Source organism: Lutra lutra, chromosome 2 (genome assembly GCF_902655055.1).
Source record: "Lutra lutra chromosome 2, mLutLut1.2, whole genome shotgun sequence".
NCBI classification, from domain to species: domain Eukaryota; kingdom Metazoa; phylum Chordata; class Mammalia; order Carnivora; family Mustelidae; genus Lutra; species Lutra lutra.
In genome coordinates, this window is record NC_062279.1 from 86,485,939 (window position 1) to 86,503,491 (window position 17,553).

Genomic DNA, 17,553 nt, shown 5'->3' on the forward strand with positions numbered 1-17,553 from the left:
GGATAAAGAAGATGTGGTTCATATACACAATGAAATATTACTCAGCCATCAGAAAGGATGAATATCTACCATTTGCATTGATATGGACAGAACTAGAAGGAATTACACTAAGTGAAATAAGTCAAGCAGAGAAAGACAATTATCATATGGTTTCACTCATATGTGGAACATAAGGAATAGTGTAGAGGACCACAGGGAAAGGGAGGGAAAACTGAATGGGAAGAAATCAGAGAGGGAGATTGGCCACGAGAGACTCTGGACTCTGGGAAACAAACTGAAGGTTACAGAAGGGAGGGGTTGGGGGTTAGGGTAACCGGGTGAAGGGTGTTAAGAAGGGCACGTGTGGTGATGAGCACTGGGTGTGATATGCAATAATGAATCGTTAAACACTATATCAAAAACTAATGATGACTATAAGTTGGCTAACTGAACATAATAAAATAAATCAGATGAAGTGATGATGGTCATGCTAAAACAAATAAAAAAGTGTTGAAACTCAAGGTGGTATAGTAGACAAGCATCTCAAGAATTAAAGGTAAAACTGCTTCATAAAACTACATCACAACATAACTAAGTATAGCTCTGGGCCAGAGCTATCTCCAACTCTATTTTCTCATCTGTAAAACATGGTAATAATTGTGCCTGCTTTACAAGGTTCTTGTTAGGATGAACAGAGTTCGCCCATGCGAAGAGCCTAACTCACGTTAGACACTCAATCCATGGTACTCTCCTACCCCCTCAAAACCCAGTGTCAGAACCTATTAGAGTGTCTGTATAAAGGCACAGAGAGAGAGCATCAGGACAAAATTTCTCATTATTCACTTCACCTGGGAAACCTTGGAAAACCAAACTGTTCAAGGAAAAAGGACAGTACCAAGCAGCCCTTCCTATTCTGGAAGTATACTGCATCCTTGCTTCCAGTGAGTTGCCTCTTCCTCCTCCTCTTTATCCTCCCAGCGTGGAGGTCTCTACTGCATGCAAGCCTGGATGAAGACACAGAGATACTATCTTTGCCTGTATTCATTGCTAGGGTAGTCATGATAAAGTACCACAAACTTAGTAGCTTAAAAAAACAGAAATTTATTTCTCTCACAGTTCTGGAGTTCAGATGTCCAAAATCAAGGTTTTCATAGGGCTATGTTCACTCCAAAGACTTTAGGGAAGAACCTTTCCTCGTCTCTTCCAGCTTTTGGGATTCCTTGGCTTGTAGCAGCATAACCCGAATCTCTGCACGTGGTCTTCCCTGTGACTCTGTGTGTCCTTTTCTGTCTCTACACTCTATTTGAATTTAGGGCCCACCCTGATTAATCTAGTCATCTTGATCTTTATCTTAATTACATATGAAAAGGCCCTATTTCCAAATAAGGTTACATTCTGAGGTTTCCAGTGAATGAACAAGTTTTGAGGGGACACTATTAAACTCACTGCAATGCCTGAAATATTCATTTTTTTGTTATGTTATGCTAGTCACCATACAGTACATCATTAGTTTTTGATGTAGTGTTTCACGATTCATTGTTTGCGTATAATGCTCCATGCAATATGTGTCCTCCTCAATACCAATCATTGGGCTAACTCATCTCCCTAACCCCCTCCCCGCTAAAACCCTCAGTTTGTTTCTCGGAATCCATAGTCTCTCATGGCTTGTCTCCCCTCTGACTTACCCCTCTTCATTTCCCCTTCCTTCTCCTAATGTCCTCCATATGCATCCCAATGTTCATAGCATGTCCACAACAGCCAAACTGTGGAAACAGCCCAGATGCCCTTCAACAGACGAATGGATAAAGAAGATGTGGTCCATATATACAATGGAATATTACTCAGCCATCAGAAAGGATGAATACCTAACTTTTGCATCAATACAGATGAGACTAGAGGAGATTATTCTAAGTGATAAAAGTCAAGCAATGTTTTAATCAAATTGGTTTTTCTGTCAGTTGAAGAAGCATAAAAGAAATGATATCCCTGTAGCAACAAGCATACTTAGGTCCCAGATCTTAGTTTCTTCTTTTTTTTAAGATTTTATTTATTTATTTGAGAGACAAAGAGAGCACAAGCAGGATGTGAGGGGCAGAAGGAGAGGGAGAAGCAGACTCTCTGCTGAGCAGGGAGCCCAACATGGGGCTAGATCCCAGGACCCTAGGATCATAACCTGAGCCAAAGGCAGACACTTAACCCACCACAGAGCCACCCAGGCACCCCATATCTTGGTTTCTAATACCATTCTCCAATGAAAGGAACTAGGACTCCTTACAGAGATGACCAATTCTAGTACTGGAACAGGAAATATACAAGATGATCTTGAAACATCTTGTGTCAGAAAGTAACAAAGTGCTAACACTTACACACACACACACAAACAGAGAGAGAGAGAGAGAGAGAGAGACAAGGATGGAGATATGTCAAAGGAGCATACTGTATATATGAGTGACCCTCATGGCATACCACCTGGACAGATGAACTATCTGCTTAAGTCCAGTCAACCCACAGAAATATAAGAAAGAATAAGTCATGTTATTTTAAGCCACTAAGTTTTGGCTTTGTTTCACAGCAATAGATAACAAACATACATAACTTTTCCTCTTATTAAATTGAAAAAGATATGTTTTTAAAGTGTTATTGCCATCAAGAGTGCATCAAGATATGGTGAGTCAATATTAAAATTGTTATAATTTCTCTGGCAAAAAAAGGAGCATAGAAGCAACTAAAAGTGTTTCCAGAACTAGAAAAAATTGAACAGCATAATTAAAAAACTAGTATAGAATTATAGCACAAAGTATAAAATAAATATCCATAAGTAGTCCATAGTGATATACATAACAATTTAATAAATTAATAAATGGGAGACAACACGAATCTTCATTGAAGAATTCAAAATCATTTATGTAGATACACCACCCTACAGGAAAGAGTGGGTCTGCACATAGTGGCTTCTTTCCAAAGCACACAGTATGGAAAGGGGCAGAAAGAGTAGCTTTTCAGTGGAGAAAACTGACAAACACTACATTAGCGAGGTGACCAAGGGTCATCCACACTCATAAACCATGTTCATAGTATGTACCCTTGACATGATATGATAAAAATGGCACTTTACCTCTGTGGTCTCCCTCTCAATAACCAACAACCCATCTCATCATGAGGAAAACATCAGACAAATTCTAATAGTTGGGCATCCTATAAAATATTTGATCTGTACTTCTCAAAACTGTCAATGTCATCAAAAACAAGGAAAATCTGAGAAACTGCTACAGCCAAAAGGACCTTAAGAGACATAATGATTAGATGTAATGTGGTACCCTGGATGGATTCCTGGGTCAGGAAAAGGACACTAGATAACTAAGGAAATCTAGGGATGCCTGGGTGGCTCAGTCCATTAAGCATCTGCTATCAGCTCAGGTCATAACCCCAGGGTCCTGCGATAGAGTCCCACATCAGGCTCCTTGCTGGGTGGGGAGCCTGGTTTTCCCTCTGCCTGCCACTACCCACCACTTGTGCTTGCCCTCTCTCTCTGTCAAATAAGTAAATAAAATCTTAAAAAAAAAAAAAAAAAGATAACTAAGGAAATCTAAAAAAAACTCTTGGTGTTAGTTAATAATGTATTAACATTGGTCCATAAATCATAACAAATGTATTACACTGATATATGATATTAATAAAAGAAGAACCTGAATATGAGATACATGGGAACTTTCTAAACTAGGTTTTCAGTTTTGCTGCAAATCTAAAACTGTTCTAAAAAATAAAATCAATTTTAAAAACGTATCACTCAAAAAAATCAAATTGTGCCCATTCCCCTTAACACAATGGTATAAATTTAAAGAAAGCTAATAAGAACAGAGATTGTATTTGTTTGTTTGCTTTGTCTACTGATATAACTTAAGGGCTTAAAACATATTGTGGCATCCTGCAGGCACACAATAAGTATTTTTTTTATTTCTAATAATCTATTTATTCCTCACATAGTTACTGAACAACCCCTATGTACAAGCCTTATACCAAGCATTGGGGATAAAACTGAATTTGAAATTTATTTCCAGATCTCTTACAGAATAAATAGTTTTAATAGGAGATATTTCTAATTTACAAGCTCTGTGTGGCATTAGCTCTGCTATTCCAATCCCACTCTTTGGGATAGTTTTCTTCTTTTTTTTTTTTTTAAAGATTTTATTTTTATTTATTTGACAGACAGAGATCACAGGCAGGCAGAGAGGCAGGCAGAGAGAGGAAGGGAAGCAGGCTCCCTACTGAGCAGAGAGCCTGATGTGGGGCTCGATCCCAGGACCCTGAGATCATGACCTGAGCCGAAGGCAGAGGCTTTAACCCGCTGAGCCACCCAGGCGCCCCAGGATAGTTTTCTTCTTATTGATGGTGACCAAAGACACAATGATCCTCCTGTTCTAGGCTTTTAATTGTGTGAAAAACTAGTTTATTAGATAAGCTAGATGTTTCAGTAAATACTTTTAAATGAATTAAAATATAAATAAAAATGTACAAAGAAACTTACAGGGGCTAAATCTTTCTGCTATTTTCTGACTTCCCATTTCTCATTTGTTTGTTCTATTTGTTCTTCCTGGCATGCTTCCCATCAGGGAAAGAAATTTCTTTGAGTAAAATGTTGCTGAGCATTTTAAAACTTTTTAGATCCTTCAACCAGTTTATTAACAAATGACTCCAAATGCAGGATATTTCTTTGCATGTAAACACATCTCTTTCCCACCCAGTGCACTTATAGATATTAGCACAAGGACCTCACGAGACACATTTCAGGTCCATTCCACCCAAACATTTCCAGGGGATGAGTGACCTAGACTCAAGCTAACTCTACATAATGTCAAATATCTGATGACTCAGGAATCTACTGACATATTCACAAATCATTAGAAGCATCTGATTACAAGTTTCAATCTTGCCATTGTTTGTGGCCTTCTTCATGGTTGACAATTTTCTATTTAAAATATCAGTTGCCTTGCTTGCATATTTAGAGATGAAGAAGGCCTTATATTCTTATTTTTTAATCTGTATTTTTAAATGTAGGGTTAAAGGAAGGCAATACTTTCAAGGTTCGATTCTTCCAGCTGAGGAAATGCACCCTTTTGACTGAAACTCTGAGAAATTGTAAACATAAGCATCTGAAAAAGAAAAAAGGAAGGCAAACAATACTGAAATGAGAAAATTTAGAGCACAAGACTTTAAAGGGTTTCTTGATTGTCAGAATTGTAAGGTGCTTGGATCACTTGGCTGAAATCACTTCCCCAGTGGAGGAGAAAATATTAAAAAGAGTGGCCACCCGCTATCTAACATTGGTGATTTCTGTGAGTTAAGAGGTAATCAGATCGGGTGCCTGGGTGGCTCAGTGGGTTAGGCCTCTGCCTTCGTTCGGCTCAGGTCATGATCTCAGGGTCCTGGGATCAAGTCTCACGTCAGGCTCTCTGCTCACCAGGCAGCCTTCTTCCCCCTCTCTCTCTGCCTACTTGTAATCTTTCTCTGTGTGTCAAATAAATGAATAAAATCTTTTTAAAAAATTCACTCTTAAAAAAAAGAGGTGATCAGATCATTTAAAAATGTTAATTAGATCCACCCACGTCACTGCAAATGGAAAGGTTTCATTTCTTTTGATGGCTGAATAGTATTCCATTGTATATATATACCACCTCTTCTTTATCCATTCATCTGTTGATGGACATCTAGGTTCTTTCCATAGTTTGGCTATTGTGGACATTGCTGCTATAAGCATTCGGGTGCATGTGCCCCTTCAGATCCCTACATTTGTATCTTTAGGATAAATACCCAGTAGTGCGATTGCTGGGTTGTAGGGTAGCTCTATTTTCAACTTTTTAAAGAACCTCCATGCTGTTTTCCAGAGTGTTTGTAGCAGCTTGCATTCCCACCAACAGTGTAAGAGGGTTCCCCTTTCTCCACATCCCTGCCAGCATCTGTCATTCCCTGACTTGTTAATTTTAACCATTCTGACTGGTGTGAGGTGGCATGTCATTGAGGTTTTGATTTGTATTTTCCTGATGCCAAGTGATGTTGAGCACTTTTTCATGTGTCTGTTGGCCACTTGGATGTCTTTTTTGCAGAAATGTCTATTCATGTCTTCTGCCCATTTCTTGATTGGATTATTTGTTCTTTGCATGTTGAGTTTGATAAGTTCTTTACAGATTTTGATACTAACCCTCTATCTGATATGTCATTTGTGAATATCTTCTCCCATTCTGTCAGTTGTCTTTTGGTTTCCTTGACTGTTTCCTTTGCTGTGCAAAAGCTTTTGATCATGATGAAGTCCCAATAGTTCATTTTTGCCCTTGCTTCCCTTGCCTTTAGTGATGTTTCTAGGAAGAAGTTGCTGTGGTAGAGGTCGAAGAGGTTGCTGCCTGTGTTCTCCTCAAAAAATGCCATTTCTTTCACATGTTGCCTTTCTCACAGCATATCATGCAGTCTCTTCCGCCCAGGAGTCAGTTAATATTACTGACTAAATGAAAAGGAACCGAGGGGTGGGGTGTATAAATAGAAAAGAAAGGGACATATGATTGTCAATTTGCTTGGGGAATCAGCAGGATTTAGTAACTTTTTAGATATCTTGATAACAGATAGGAAACAATGAAAGGCCAAGTATTCTTGTCAGGGGATTACGAGAAGCTGGCACTTTTTTTAGGATTCAAATGTCATTTTCAGCAACTGATTTCAGAAGCAAGAAAATGAATGTGGTTCAGACCTGCTGACTGGAGTTGTTTAGTCAAATATCCAAATGGAAAAACTCAGGTCATGGCTGAATGGATGATTCTACACTTGATCTTAGCCAAAAGGCCAAGAAGCAATGGCTGAATGGATGATTCTAGAGCCCAGGAGAAGATTCTGGACATCACTCTAGATGTGAGAGTCACCTCTAGGAAGGTAGGAACTGAAGATTCCGAAGGAGGTGTTACTATTACAAGGAACATGGGAAAAAAAAAAAAAAAAAGCCAGAGAAAACTTCCAAGAATAGAAACAGTGGCAAGAAGAGAAAGGAGAAGATTTAAAGGAGTCTGAGGCAAAGTAACAGGAGAAGATGGAAAGGAGTCTATCTTGAGTATCCCAGAGGTAACAAAACATGAAAGGAATTTTGAAGGAGCATGTAGTCAACCTTGTCAAACACACCAGGGTCAGAGGAAGCTGAGAAAGGATGAGAAAAAGCCATTGGCTTGGCAGGGAGCATATTTAGGAGCCTCGCGGAGCCAGGGTGGCCATTGTGAAAAGCCAACACCTCCAAAAGCCTTAAGAAAATTAAGGGAAGGATTGTGGCCACTTTCAAGAAGCTGGAGCTGAAGAGAAAGGATTTAACACCTTTTTGTCATCTGAACAAGTGGAGTAATCAAATGAACAGTTCCTGCTGGGTGTGGGTATAGGGAAGCCATGAGACAAAAAGATGCAGATGGACTATCCAACATCTGACCTGGAAGGGACTTTCAAGACAGCATCAAGGTCAAACCTCCAATGTTCCCTAGGAAGAAACTCAGAATGGTTGGGTAGCTAGTTCATGGTAGAAGAGAGATTTGAATGAAGATCTGCAATGCCCCAGGTGGCAGATTTCTTCACCATACTCTCTTTGCAACATGAATCTTAAGCTTGGCAAGTAAGAAACAAAAATAAAAGAAACAGTTATACCTGTTCTTGTTCTCCATCCAGTTACTCCTTCTAGCCCATCTATCACCCCTCATGAAGACATAATATTCATCTTTCCCAATTGGTCTGTGATAAACTGCTGCTTGCCAGAGAAAGATGGCAAGTGGATGCTTCCAAGATTATTGGACAGTATAGTTTTCCCTATCTCACTGACTTTCACCTTGCCATGAATACACTAGGTTCCAAGTGGCCAAATTCACAGGTGCATGGAGAAGTTGGCAGAAGCAATGGCAGGGGACCGGGGGGAAGGCAGTTTTTCCTCTTAGTTTCACACAGGCAAAGTCTACACACCCAAAGTGGGCTAGAAGGGAAGACTGAGTGATAATCTGGCAAACTCAGGCAGTGTAAATACCCAATCCAGCCACTGGGGCCTCCAGGCAAAGGAAAACATTGTCTCTGACCCTGCCAACTTCCCTCCTCATGCATGAAAACTGCTCCAAGACCTGGGCCTGAGGGATTCATGGTTCCCAAATGATGGTAATGCCAAGTTGGTATGGGATTGTGTCCAATAGCACACTGGACTCCATCCTCCCTTCCCCCATTTTATTCCTCTGTGGCACTAAGAGAGTACTTGGGAAGTAACACCCTCTGTGTAGCCATTACGGGACTGTTTAATGCACTGTATGAGTAATGCAGTGTCAGGGTTCTGGCTAACATAGATTCACTGGCAAAGGATCCAGATGCTATGGTTATAGGTGAGTTAGCAAAGCATGGGTAACTACAATGCTGCATTTATTACTTTATGCACAGGCTTCACTTACTGACTGGCTCCAGCCTGTTCTGGTAGAAGAAGATATTTCTCATCAGTAAGTCATTTTATGCTTTCCTTGGATTGCCTGTTCTACCAATCTAAGTCCAGACTTTTAAATTAAAATGGAAGACTGTGTTTCAGTATTTTCTCCACATAAAAGGGGACCTGCAGTATCAGGTATTATGGACTCTTCTCTTTATGTCTAAGTCACTAGGTGAATAACTGACAAATCCTTCAGGCCAGCAGGAGCCTTGGAAATTTGGAATCATTTCTTTAGAATACTTACCTCCTTGAGTTTCTCTGGCCCTTCTCTACCTGACTACACCTGCCCCAGCTAGGAACATGGCAATTTTGTCAGAGCCACACTCATTTTCAACATGACTGTATCTATTCACATAGGAATAAGATTTTATGGGGCTGCTATATTTACCTAGCCACAAAAGCAGATTTTACTAAAAAATTTTTTACTCAGATTTTTCTCCTTTTTATTTTTGCCCACCCCCTAAAAAAGCCCTAACAACGGCAATATTGGAGACAAGCTGGGAAATCTGCCTCTTTACAAAGCTGACACAAACACTGGAGGACTAGTAATGTATTCAGCAGCCACCTAGTCAGCAATGCAAAATGGTCCCTGGGTTCAAGGCTATGATACATTAGAATATAATTTGGCTGGAGCTTCTCTCTCTATTATGGAGAACAAATGCATTTTTGAATGACTTGAAGAAGAGGTCATGCTATTACTTATGATGGGTAAACTCAAAGAGGGTCAGAGAGGAGACGCAGTTCAGATAAGCCCCTGGAAAGTATATATGCTCTTTTAAATCTAATCCTATTTTTTAGGTCTCTCTCTTCACTTTCAGGGCAGGAAACTTGGCTGCCATCTGGGGCTCTATTTTCAGCTTCTTGGGAGTTTCAGACAACTGCTGAATCTCTCAGTGAGCCCCTATTACTCCACCTACAGAGTATGGAAAACGCCACCAACCTCAGATTACAGGGAACACTGCAAAGTTGCTACAGCAGCTTTTGCAGTGATTTTTTTCTCAAAAAACTAGAACCTGGCCAATTTCTGAGAGTTTTAAGATAGCTAGGTGACATGGGTTTTCTTCCTAAGTATAGCATGTTTAAAAAGATGCCTGTGTGCTCAAAGCTTTGTCATCTTTTCAGTCCCTCCTTTTGTCTGTTTTGTACACAGGCTGAAATCCACGAAAGAACCAGTTTAAGTTCTTCACTGAAGAGCTCAAGTTCCTAATTCTCACAACCAATCAGGTAGTATATTTAGAGAAAAGTCAAATATGCCTTCAATATTCTTAGCTAAAGTTTATAGAGAAAATTGCTTAGCACTGTATTCTATTTGCAGTCTACCCTTCCCTAATTAAACTGGGTTAAAGAAGGCTTGAGAAAATTGCATAATTACATGAAAAATCAATCTCACTTACTCTGACGGGCCTTGAGTGCATTGTTAGAAATCATGACTAGAAGACATTTTTTTTCCTTTGTTCACATATTTTTCCACATGTGCTATAGGTTGAGTGAGCTTCCAAGTCCAGGTTATAGCAATCCCTGGTGGCGCCCATTGATAGAGGCAGAGTGGACCACATGAGGGCCAGGTTCAGCCCACTCTATGAACAGTCCACAGTACTCAGAGCAAGTCTTGGCTGCACATCCTTCAGCTTCTGCACCAAGTTTCTTTTGCTCAAAAAAGAGTCACAGTCCATCTGCTGTGCAAATACACAAATACAAAACCATCACCCGTTTCATTAGGAGTTAGTCCCCACCAGGATACAGCAGCCCTTTCACCTTTCAGATGAGGAATGAATGTTGTAATTGTAGATCAAGTTCCTGAGGCACTTCCCAGGCAAGGGACGGAGTCAGCCCTGGCTCCAGGGAGCTCCCAGACCAGTGGTGCCCCAGAAAGTTCTATACCCAGTACAAAGACGACACAGGCCCGTTCTTAGCCTACCTCCTCTTGCACTGTTTTCCACCCCATGAAGTGAGTTTGACAGCAAGAACTGAGGACGTGAGTGGAGGTGACCTCCAGATATCCACAACACCTGTAGCAGTCCAGAGCAAGTAAATCAGCTCTCTGTATCTTCCTCATAAAGACTATTTTCAGTCAGTTTCTGAACTATAAATACTCTAAAAAGTCAGGCAGACTTTATACAGTTCTGCATTCTTCTAAACTTCTTAATAATTGATCAGGTATTATTTCTATAACTAGAAAAAAAAAAGAATCTAATGTTTGACCTTTTACATGATTCCTTCCAGGCTTGGGCAGTATCAAAGAGATTAAAGAAGAGCAAAATTTAAAACTGAGTCTCATATATATGCATAAACTACCTCTGGAAGAGTCCAAAACACCTGGTAACAGTGGTTGTCCCTGGGAAGAAAGGTGGATGCTAAGGAAAAGGATGTCACTGATATTCTATCCCTGGTAGAGGAGGAAGGGGCAGAAGATGAGAAAGAGAAAGGGGTGGGTGCTGTCGTTTTCAGAGAGATGCAATTTTGTTTCACACAGAAAACAAAGACATTTCTAATTTCAGACATAGGCAAAACTTCCCCAGTTCATTTAAAACAAAACAAAACAAGACAAAACAAAAACCTGCGTTGAGATGGCTATCAGAAAAGATAAATTCCTATAGTCAGCCTACAATGCAAATGAATCCTTGAATGTGTCATCAAGCTATTTTATTTTCTCCCTCTCTGATATGGTCTTCAGCAGTCTCCTCTTCCTCTTTTGGACACATCCATAAAAAAGACACAAGTTTCCACACCTAAAATCCTGGTTATCCAAATCAGTTTATTCTTCCTTTGCCCTCATCATCCCTTCTTTTCAGTATGTATTCCCTTGCATAACTTTCTCAACCCTCCATAGATTTCCACAGTTAATTTAACTATCTTTCCTTTCTTCTCTAGTAGCATTTATTGAGTGCTTTCTATATTCTCTCTTTAACATCATTTATTGAGTGCTTATTAGACACCAGTGCTTAATGTGCAGTATCTCATTTAATCCTCAGAACCACTTTATGAAATACTATTGTTATTGTCATTTTGCAAATGAGAAAGTCAGATATTACACATATGAAGTACATTGACCCAAGTTATGTAGCTAACCAAGAAGGGTCCACTAAAAGCCTACATATTAAGTTGTAAAAGTGTTATTCTTATCTCACCCCTTAATCTTTTTATCCAAATTTCATTTTTTTTTTCAAATTCCCATTCACTATCCAATGCCTTCATATTAATTGCCTCTTCCTCTCTTCCTCATTGTTTACCCCTGCCCAGGTGGCTTGCTTATTTATTTATTTACTTATTTTGCTCAGGTCCAAAAATACAACTAGAGGATTATTTTTCAGGGCCTTCTTTCATGCCATTCAAAGTCATAGTGAAGGCACAGAAATGGTAGCAATGACTACAGCTATGTTTTTGGAAGGGAGGTGATTCCCTGCTTAATTACAAGTATGACCCTTAGAAAAATGCTTATGCTTGTCTGTGCTTGAAAATGGTGCTTGTCCCCAAAGATGGGTGACCTGTCATCAAGTACCTTAGTAAGGTAATAGAAAGAGAAGGATTGTATTTGACTATACATTACTGTCTAACTAGTGTTGGTAAGTTAGTAAAATACATATTTTCCCATGCAATAAAATGTTTATGCTTGTGAGAAAAGCAAACAAAATCCTGTCGTGAACAAATGCTTTTATTTTGAGTTCCAACATATCAATCTTTGCAAAGATGTTAAGCATAAAACAACATTCCACAAATGAGTTGCACTTGTTGTATCCACATCACTATATTTCTGAGAGGGCTCTAATCCTCATCATTGTTAGTACATAAAAGAGAAGGAGAACTTGAAGGAAGAACATCAAGATTCCAAAAATAAAATTCATATATATGTCTTACCCCCACCTTTGCACCTAATAACTGTGGATTAACAAGAAAATATGTATGTGGTCCCACAACAAGAGAAAAGCATGCTTATTTAAAATTCATATTCCAAAGGCTAAATGAAAAGAAGGAAAAGATTTCTGTCTAAAGATACATACACATGTGGACATAGACATGCACACACTCAACCTCCCCATGTCAGAAGGTTGGCCCAGCAGAGCCTATGGCAGAGACTCAACTGTGTGACATCACTGCATCTTGGGTAATATGTGGTAATGAATTCATTGCATGGGATCTACGACCAGAAATTCATCCCTGCCCTCCCCCTTGCCCACCCCTTCCGCAACAGCAAGCCAAATTTGTGTGGTACCACTGTGCTGCTCAGCCTGTGTACTTAATGCATTCATTAAACAGGAGACTCGAGGTGGTTTCCTATGTTTCTCATTATTTAAAAGAACAAGTTAATCTCCCCTTTGGGGGGCAGCAGGGGAACTGAAAACCACATGATCCTCTTAAATAGTTCTTTGCCTGGTCCTCCCCTGTTGACAGGTCTGCCTTCATAATTTTATTGTCGTGGCTCTGAAGCAAATTTTAGAGAGGTAGAGTTAGCTGATGGAAGGGTGGAAATGAGCAGAAGGAAGATGAGGCTGGGAAACAGATAGGGGGTGAGGGAAAGAAATCCAGCCGCCTGATATATGGCAAGTCTTTTATCAGATCTATCTCCTTCCCTTCTCGAGTGCTTATCATATCACACAAACTGCTCCTGAAGAGCCCTCCATTTACCCTCTCCCCTAATTAAATGTGCACTTCATTAATGTAAATTGGGGGTTTAATGCTCTTGTTGAAATTCTGAAGAAAGTGCTATGGCCTTGCGAAATGCTTAAGCATCATTGCAAATTAGATTAGGGACCAAGAAAGGCAGTAAAATTAGAATGATAATGGCTGATGTGGCTTCCTGACAGGCATGACTATTCAGGGATCAATGGAATGGAGAACAGTTTCCCGAGCCGAAAGTGAAAGGCAGGGACAAACGTCAGCCTACAGATGTGGCTTTTGGAAGCACTTTCAATTAGTTTAATTTGGTAAATGGTGGGGATTTAGAGGCTCTCAGCCAGTCATACAAGACAAGAATACATTGAAATGTTTTTCACTTTTTAACATAAAATAGGATCGGCTTTAGATTTGCATTTCTCGAACAAGAAGATGGAGTTGGGCGGGGTGGGGGGGTGGAGGGTGCAGGGAAAGTTTCCAAAGTGTTTCACCAACTCTGCTTTTGAAAATGGAAATGACTTTTATGAGCTTGAACAGCAACCTCCCAAACAGTGGGAAAAGGGAGAGTAAATGTAGCCCCTCTGGTTCTCAGGGAGGCCTTAAATCCTGAACATGCCAAAAGCCCAAAATGTACTAAAACGTGTGGTCAAAAGCCATTGGGGTGGGGGGCACCGAGGGTGGGAGGGTAATAGAGAGTGAAATACACTCAAACTCGTTCATTTCCCACTACAAATATGTTCATCTCTCAAAAAAAAAAAAAAAAAAGCCATCGCTCAGTCACAGGATTCATTCTGTTCCCTCCTCTCAAAAAAAAAAAAGTCACATTTTTAAAGGTATCACAAAAGCAGAATATTCGTCATCTGTTCCACAAATATTCACCAAAGCACATGTGCTCCAAGTTACGTTCTGAGGGCATCAGCACCACCTCAGCAGACACTCACTGTGTGGACACTCATTGAGGCTCATTTGGTGGGTGCTAAGTGTGCCTTTTCCTTTTTGTTCCCTCCTGCTAACTCCACCCCACCCCCCAAACCACGGGTGTCTTCACTGGAAAATAAATTGGCACTAATCTGGTGACCGGGACGTTTACAGGCAGGACAGCTTCTGTGCACAAAGACCTCCTTCAGATTTGCACATTTTGACTACAGGTCCTTCCTTGTGTTCCCAGAATGCTGTCAAGCTCCAGTTGGACCTCCTCCCTGAAGGCGTCTGCATCTTTCATGAGTGAAGAGGAAGGAGATGATGCGTCAGAAGCTCTGGTAAATATTACCAAATCCCCAGTGACTCCCCAAAGCCTGTTCAACCTTGTGAACCTGCACAGTGATTCACCTCCCAAATCCATACCTTCCTCTTCCAGACTCACCAAATGTTTGCTAATAGGCTCATCTCTCACTTTTATGAAGTTAATACTGCAAATCAGCAGCGAGCAAGGCAACAGACAAATGAATACAGAAAGCAGAGTCATATGTCCAAAAGAAAAGACAGTGATCTCCACATGCAATGAAAATAAACCAGAGCAAAGGTAAGCTCATAAAATAGTTCACACTGTTAATAATTTGGTGGCTGGAAGTTCTCAGTTCATCATGGAGATAGATGGTAGCAGATCCTTGGTATTACAAACAACTCCACGATTATGAACTTTATAAGGCTTCATTTCGTAAGGCTACTTGTCTCCTACAAAACATCCAGAGAAGCAGCAGGAAAAAAATTCCAATGAAATTATCCTAATGAAGTTAACACAAATAATAATAATAAAACCTGGGGCGCCTGGGTGGCTCAGTCAGTTGAGCAGCTGCCTTCAGGTCATGATCCCAGCCCTGTATCAGGCTCTCTGCTCAGCAGGGAGCCTGCTTCCCCCCCTCTCTCTGCCTGCCTCTCTGCCTACTTGTGATCTCTGTCTGTCAAATAAATAAATAAAATCTTTAAATAATAATAATAATAATAAAATCTAATATTTGTATAGTATTTTGCTGTTTCCCAAGACCACAGACAAATTCAATTATTCATGCGGTCTACAGCAAAGTCTTCTGGAGTAGGAAAGAAATAAAAAGTTCTTCCTGTTTTATAATTGAGGAAAACAAAGTTCAGAGGTGTCCAGTTACTTTCCCAAAGAGACAGAGTTAGTGAGTGACAGAGGAGGAATTAACACAAAAACCTTCTTTTTCTAATAACCTCAGTGTTGTTACAAAATTAATAGATGATTACTGAGGAAAAAATTTCAAATAATATACAAAGGTACAAAGAAGAAAGTAAAATGTGTTCCAATAATTACCAAAACTATTTTACAAACATCATTTCATAAATCTTTCTTTGCCTATACACAGATAATATTAATAATGATAATAGCATTTATTCTTTAGGACAACTCTGTGAGGTAGATGTAACTTATAAATGAGGAACACAGGGCCTGGAGGGATTAAGTAATTCAGCCAAATTCATACAACTCTGAAGGTTACTTATAAAAATATGCTCATAGTGATCATATAAGTAGGCAGCTTGCTTTTTTCACATGCCAATAGGTCACGAGCATCTTTTTATTTATCCACCTCGTCGTGTTTCGCGGCCACATACATTTCATTGTATGTAAGTAACATTTAATTAACACATCCTTGCTAATTTACTTGAGGTTACTTCAGTTTTTTCTTTTGTAAACATTGCTATGATGAAAATCTTGAGCATCCTTTTTTTCACATGCAGCTGGTAATCTCCTTTGGGTTCGTTCGTCCACTGAGATTTAGAGCAAGACTTAGATCTTCTGATTGCAGGCTTCACAGGCTTGCTCTCACTCCACCCTTCTCACATGGCCTCCTTAACAGGTATCAAATAAACTCAACAGCTGTTGGCTGGAGGTTTTCAGATTTTTCACAAGTTGGCAAATTATGTCCCCAGTGTGTGCTCATTGCTTCAAGTAAATCCCTGTCTAGGATTCTTCTGCCTCACTGGGCACTCAGAGAACTGCATGTAGGTTTAGCCCAGGCCCCCAAACAATAATGCCATGACACTGCTGTGATGAGGCAGAACTGTCATTTCCTTCCTCCCTGCCATTCCACGAACACTTGACTGGATACCAAGGAAACAAGCCCAATAAGACAGAATCAATGCCCTCAAGAACCATGCAGACATGGGAGACAGAAAAATAAAGAAGCAATTACAAAGAAGTGTGATAAGTGCTATGACAGAAATATTCACATGATTCTTACACAGCAACCAAGCCGTTTACTCAGCCCAGTCTGGGAAACTCAGGGAAGGCCTTCCTGAAAGGAGATAGCTAGGGAATCCTAAAGGATGAGCCGCAAATACCCAAACAGAAGAAAGATGGATGCAGCCAGTGAAAGTTACTCTAAGGGAACCCTCCCACACAGCTGTTTTCTCTAGATTCCATGACCATTCCTGCCCCCTGCCCTTCAGGTCACAGGGTGGGAGACAATCGTTTCCCATCTGCTAACCTCAGGATACTGGGTTATCCTGTCCTCATTTTCAAAATACTTCCCAGTTCTTTGTAAATAGCCCATTATTAAACTCCCTTACCTGGTTTAAGTGAGAGATCTGTTTCCTGTCAGGATCCTGACTGATTCAACACAAATACGCATAAGAGACTGGGCACAAATCTACAGATATTACAGCCCCACCCTTGCCCTCACTCTCATCCCAAAGCCCACCTAAAGAGGCAAGAATAAAAACCCTGCTTCAGAAGAAATGCATAGCACTCAGGATTGGCCCTGTTCCCTTATTGGCACCAAGATCTCAAAGGGACATTTCTCTTCTGGCACCAGTTAGAGATGTTCAATTTCATTTCACTTTAATTTGCAATAAATGTGCCTAATTTTATTTTTAATTTCCTAAATAGATTGATTTGGCAAAGCCACTTTGCCAGCTCAAAAGTTAAATTCCTGATTGAAAATGCTAATATGGAATTCATTTTCTCAAACACTGATTCTCTGATATTGCGAAATTGCTCTTGTTTAGATAACAACCAGAGAAGTATAGAGATGGAAGGTTCGGTAGACATGAACCCAAAGGGCACAACCAGAGTTAAAGGTCTTACCCAACAAGATACAGCTTGTTAATAACATTCTTCCACACTTCTAGATCCTGGATTGCCAGATTGAGACAAATGTTGCTTGCACTGGAAAAGTACTGTCTCCTTAGGCTGAGTCTTTGTATTTTGTGAGATTCTTCCACCCTTGGCATTCAAACCTCCTTAAGATATGGCCTCAATTTTACTTATGATGTCTTGGATAAAGGTTGAAGAAGAGAAGGGAAGGGGAAGGGAAGGGAAGGGAAGAGAAGGGAAAGGAAGGAAAGGGGAAGAATGGGAAGGGAAGGGAAGAATAGTGCAAGAATAACTCAAGAAGTAATAGTTGCTTCCTACATGAAGAAAGGAGCGCAAAAGAGAATTACTTTTTATGAGTTAATTTGTAATTTGTGACAGCTATGGCATTTGAATTTATTATCTATTTGAAAAATAAGTCCGCTTATTCAAAAGA

The 17,553-nt window shown here is 40.0% G+C and overlaps 1 long non-coding RNA gene and 1 pseudogene across 1 annotated transcript in view; both read right to left on the reverse strand.

Annotated features, from left to right (window-relative positions):
* Positions 1-17,553, reverse strand: part of LOC125093130 (uncharacterized) — a 100,170-nt gene that overhangs the window by 9,300 nt on the left and 73,317 nt on the right. The gene's annotated exons all lie outside the window — the stretch shown is intronic.
* On the reverse strand, positions 6,652-6,819 carry LOC125094438 (uncharacterized; annotated as a pseudogene).